Raw genomic sequence first — 6,000 nt, 5'->3', positions numbered from 1 at the left:
TTGTAGGAACATGGCGAGGGCTATGGCAGGAACGAAGTGCCCACATCATTGGATAAGAGTATCGGGGTCAGTGAGGGAGGACTGCAGAATTTGGCTGTGTTTTTTGGAGAAGTTTAATGGGGTGTCAATGTGGTTGCAGGGAGACCCGGTGACATGGGAAGTACAGATATTTTCGGACGCAGCAGGAGCAGGAGGTTTCGGAGTATTTTGGGGGGAAAATGGTGTGCAGAGAAATGGCCTGATCTGTGGTTGAAGGAGGGAAGGAGTATAGCATTCCTTGAATTTTTCCCATTACTGGTGGCATTGGAGTTGTGGGGGAAGGATTTGCAGGATAGGAAAGTGAAATTCAATGTGGACAATGAATGCGTGGTCCATGTGGTAAACAGGCAGTCAGCAAGGGACCAGAGGGTGGCAAGACTCATGAGAGAGTTTGTGCTGCGTTGCATGGAATTGAATGTGGTGTTTAAGGCAACACATGTGCCAGGGAAGGATAATGGCATCGCTGATGCATTATTTCGTTTTCAATGGCAGAGATTCCGTGGATTGGCTCCAGATGCGGATCAGGAGGGGCAGCAGATTCCGGAGGAGCTGTGGAAGATAGGAAGATGAGAGCGCTGGCTTTGGTGGAGGGTTCATTGTCCGGGGCGTCTAAGGAGTCATACAGGAGGGCCTGGGAGGATTTTATTGGGAAGGGGAGCGCATAGTTGGAAGGGTAGATGGGATGCGGAAGAGAGGAGGAGGGATGATGTCATGAACTTCCTCCTGAGGTGCATGGACAGGGGCAGGTCAAGAGCAACTATAGCAGGGAAGTTAGCAGGAATTGCTTTCTACAGGAAATGGTTTTGGGGTTTCCAGCCGAGTGGGGGGGGAAATGGCGAGTAGGATGTTGGAAGGATGGGCAAGGGAAAGTAAGAGGGACAAGGACAGGAGGAGGCTGATATCGGCTGAATTGCTGCAGAGATTGGTTAAGGCAGTAGGGGGAGTTTGCTGGTCGATATGGGAGGGGGAGCTTTTTGCGACCTGTTTTATGTGGTTATTTTTCGGGGCTTTTCGGGTTTCGGAGTTGGTGGGGGGAAAAGGGGGGTCTGGGGGATTGCAGTGGGAGGATGTGCAAATCACAGAAGGGGGTTTGGACATCAAGATTAATAAGTCTAAAACGGACCAGAAGGGGAAGGGTTCCTGGGTTTTGTTGGGGCAGGGGAGCAAGGATTTATGCCCAGTGCAGGCAGGCAGGTTGTGGAAGGAGCGGTGTGGAGGGAAGACAGGCTTGGTGTTTAAGCATGAGGATGGGTTGCCGGTTTCAGCGGCACAAGTTTTGGGGGTATTGCGGAAGGCTCTGCTAGTGGTAGGAGAAAAGGGAGAGGATTTTGGTACACATTCATTCAGGATGGTTGCAGCATCGGAGGGTAACAGGTTGGGTTTTTCGGAGGATAAGGTGAAATGTTTGGGGTGTTGGAGGTCTGGGAGATACAAGGGGTATGTCAGGGAGTTTCATAAAGGGGAAGTTTGAAGGAAGGTGGCAGAAGTTGGCGGACAACAGCGTGGGGGTTGTATTTATTGTGGTGGTAATTTTGTAATTTCTTTTTCAGATGCTGTGCGAAAGGAGGGGGAGTTGGCCATTCAATTGTTAAATGGGCTGGGAAAGAAGCGGTGAAAAGGGTTATGGGCAGGCAACTGGGGTGTAGCTACAAGGATGTGGTGGTAAGATGGCATGGGTTAGGGGCCTGCGCTGGGACCAGTTGCTGCCTATGTTGGCAGGGTTGCAGGAACGCTACGGGGCGCCGGAGGTGTTGATTAGTCAGGCTGGGGAGAATGACCTGGTAAGGGATACGGGGGTGGCACTGCTAAGGAAAATGAAAAGGGATTTAGTCTGGGTGTGGGAAATGTGGCCTCAAGCAGAGGTGTTTTGGACTAAGTTGTTGCCGCGCAGCGCAGAGTGTGGAGGGGAGCAAGGAGCAAGGGAGCGATAGAGTGGGCTAGAAAGGGGATCAACAGAGAAATGGTGAAGTTTTGTGCCTCTGTGGCGGTGCAGGTGATGGAACATAAGGAAATAGTGTATGAGGGCTTTATGATCTTTAGGGAGGACGGTGTACACTTGTCGATTTATGGGAACAACCACTATTGGGCGGACCTGGGCTCTTGGCTGGGAGATTGGTTAAAGAGTTGGAAATAAAATAAAGTTGTGGGGGGGGGCAAAAAACACCTCGGGGGAGGGTTTTTCTGGTGCCGGGGGCACATGGCCCCTTTTGATGTGGGGGGTGGGAAGCACAATGGGGGAATGACACGGGAAAGGATGGGGTGGTGCTGTTTGCACAAGCGGGCCACCCCGGGGGAATAGGTATGGAGCCTGGAGGGGCATGGCCCCAGGGAGAAAGCGGGACGCCTGGAAAAGGGGTAAGGAGATGGTAGGGTCCAAGGGACAGTTAGGGAGGAAATGGCTTTATTTAATTATTTAATTGTTGGGGGAAATGAAAATGTGTAATTAGTTAATTGTTTGTTTAAATATTTCGTTAGTCTGTAAGGCCATGGAGCCAGGTAAGCGTTTAATTGTAAGCTTTGGCCTGTCACATTAAAGCGACCTTTTCCACTTTTAAATGAGTCTGGGTTTTTGTGCAGTAAGCCAAAAGGGAGGAAAGACAACGATCTTACTAGGCCAGGTGTCATTCAAATCACACAAGGGCAGAGAAACGTTCTCTTTATAATAGCCTAGGCTGGTACCTAGTGCTAAACAGGGAACTACACAAACTGTGTGGGTGGACCGGAGTGCCTGGCGGTTGTTAGTGCCAGCCAGATTGGCTTGCCACCAAAACCTTTGTGTGAGTGCCCTTTTGTGTGGTTAGAGGGTTGGCTTACACAGCCTATGAATTAATGGGTATATCAAGGGGAGACCCCAATCCTTCATCAATTGTGAGGGGTTTTTGAAGGTTGCTTACCTGCATGCAGGGGGATTTTACAACAAAGCTATGCTGCTGCAATTAAAGGGCCAGGTTTGGTCATTCTTGTCCATACACTTAGCTCTGTTCTTTGTTTTTGACTGTAAGACGTCCTTCCCGGGCTGCCATTTTTCCTCTCATGGTCCTGGATGGCCTGCTTAACCCGTGCTGGGATGAATTCTCTGTTGTTTTACCGTCTTTATCCTGAGTTATCCTCCTGGTTGTGCACCTTGAGGTAGAAAGATGCTGTCATCCAGGTGGGCTCTGTGCTGTTCATCTAGGCCGTACCGGACCACCTCCACTGGCTTCTTCTTCATGGGGTGGTTTTCTGCTGGATAACGGTTCCCTTTTGCCCATTGAGCCATCTGGATCCACTTGGTCGGGTCCCTGTCTCTCTTCCTGGGGTCTTCATCTCCGGTGCTTCCACCCCTGCCTGGGCGCGGGTCACCCTTTTTTGGCAGGATGATTGTTATTTTTTGGTGTCATCGGGGCCGTTGTTGGTTCAGGTTCTAGTCCCTGGATGACCGGATACTGTGCATCAACCTCAAAAAGAAGACTTGTACTCATCAGCTTGTTTCGCCAAACCTAGTGCCGTGAGTACCTTTGGGTGCTGGGCTGGTGGGTTGTTCTGGAAACACACTGTTGAGGGTACCCTGGCTCTGTGGTAGTGGGTTTCTCAGGTATCTGTATTGTGATTTGCCAAAGATTCCATTGGCAGGAATTCTGTTTGCTTCCTTTCTTCTTGGGGGTTCTGGGTCTTGAACCTGCAACTGGAACTCTTCGTGGGGGTCTCCTCCGGTGTCCCCTGCAGTAGGTTGCTGCCTTCTCTGCATCTGTGCGGTAGAACTTAGACTTACTCGACTAATCTCCATAACTGCGTCTGTGCCTGCAGACTTTCACCCACTAAATCCTATATGGAACTTTTACTGCCTTGGAAAACTCAATTTAATGACTTTTAAGTGTACTCAAGTAAACACTGCAATTTTTTCTGGGTTTCCCTATGGTCCATGGAGTTTCCTACAAAAGCCTGAATCTAAGCATGTTTTCCTGATTTGATGTCTTTCCTTAGGCTAATTGAGTTGTTAGAGTGTAGCGTGGAAAGCAACCGGTGTGACTGTGTCACCCAGAGAAGTATAATTTTTTGAGAATGGTGACATTCGCATATTCCATGATGACTCCATGCTAATAATTTTGACAGTGTTTGTTTACTGTTGTCTGCTCATCTTTAATTGTGACATCTAAACAGCTGTATTGAGTCTGAGCCGACACGTGTTTCGAACAAATGCAAGCCTCTCTCAAGGCTCCATCCTGTCATGTTGCCAAAATATAATGTCTCTGATAAGCTCTAGATTCTGACTGCAATTCTTCACATCTCTGCAGGTCCTTAAGATTGACAGGATGTGTGTTTCGCTGATCTGTGGAATCATATGTCTTAGAATATATAGAAAATATAAGACCGCTGTGTTCAGCCGCTGCTCCCGTATTAATCACACCATACACTACATACAGTACCTAGAGGGAGAGAAATGGTTTAACACTTTAACAGCCAAGCCCAGAGAGCCACCAAAAGTAAGGATTAGGTTACCATTAGAGACCCAGACACATCTAAGTTTACACTCCTAGAAAATAGATACAGTAGTAGCTAGAATTTGTACAGAGTAACTTAGGGCATTTTCATGAACAGGAGTGTAATACACAGACTATAATAGTACAAATAAAATCTGTAGGACTTTTATGCTTTCAATTAACGGTGGCCTGGGCCGAAAAAATGTAAGAAAGGGGAGTGGGGGCAGGACCACCACCTTATAAGTAATGCAGCAGACCTTGAATAAGGTGTGACGTAACTATGAAGCCTGCAGGGGGAAATGAAGCTAGGAGTAGTGTGCTCGGACATCCAAACACAGGAGGCCGGCCGGAGAACAAGCTGCTCCGAAGGGTAAACCCACCCTTACCACGTTCTCCCAGAGGGAAATGAAGGTAGGAGTAGTGTGCTCGGACAACCAAACACAGGAGGCCGGCCAGAGATCAAGCCGCTGCGGTGGGTAAACCCGCCCCTACCACGTTCTCCCAAAGGGAAATGAAGGTAGGAGTAGTGTGCTCGGACAACCAAACACAGGAGGCCGGCCGGAGATCAAGCCGCTGCGGAGGGTAAACCCGCCCCTACCACGTTCTCCCAGAGGGAAATGAAGGTAGGAGTAGTGTGCTCGGACAACCAAACACAGGAGGTCGGCCGGAGATCAAACCGCTGTGAAGGGTAACCCTGCCCATAGCACATTCTCCCACCTCGGGGACTGGCGTCTTGATGTGCTGTTGTTAGGGATATGTGCTCTAGCTGTGCTGTGGTCGGCGACCCGCGCTCTAGTTATGGCAAACCAGAGGTGTAACCACAAAAGTGATGGGTGGAAGGTTTTGAACAAATCTGTACCACTGGCAATGCTCTGGGCAACCATACACACCACCGTTTTTTAGCCCGTCTGCGCCATTGCAAGAGGGGTCCAGCCATATGCAAATCAGTCAGGTACTGCCACCAATGGTAGCAGCCCAGCCCGAACTGCTAGGCCAGGTCCCCTCTGCACGGAAACACAAGCAACCCCAGACATGTTTCGGCCTTGTTGGGCCTCCTCAGTGAGGTGCAGCTTGGTTTTTCCTATGGCGCAGCGAGCAAGGGACCCACGTCTGGGCATACCCTCTCTCACATAGTGAGACAAAATGTGACCACAAAAGTGATGGGTGGAAGGTTTTGAACGAATTTGTACCACTGGCACTGCTCTGGGCAACCTTCCACACCACCGTTTTTTAGCCCGTCTGCGCCATTGCAAAAAGGGACCAGCCATATGCAAATCAGTCAGGTACTTCCACCAATGGTAGCAGCCCAGCCCGAACTGCTAGGCCAGGTCCCCTCTGCACGGAAAACACAAGCAACCCCAGACATGTTTCGGCCTTCAGAGGTGTGGACAGGGTAGAGCCTGAGCGCCCAAGCCCCACCCAAAATCTATAAATGCCCACTCAGCAGTGCAGTGTGGGCATTGACAGATGTTAATGTGAGTGCGCTGGGCCCGACTACATT

The sequence above is a fragment of the Ambystoma mexicanum genome, chromosome 3q, assembly GCF_040938575.1.
Source record: "Ambystoma mexicanum isolate Mex_15411 chromosome 3q, UKY_AmexF1_1, whole genome shotgun sequence".
Classification (NCBI taxonomy): domain Eukaryota; kingdom Metazoa; phylum Chordata; class Amphibia; order Caudata; family Ambystomatidae; genus Ambystoma; species Ambystoma mexicanum.
Note: the sequence above shows the minus strand (reverse complement) of the source record.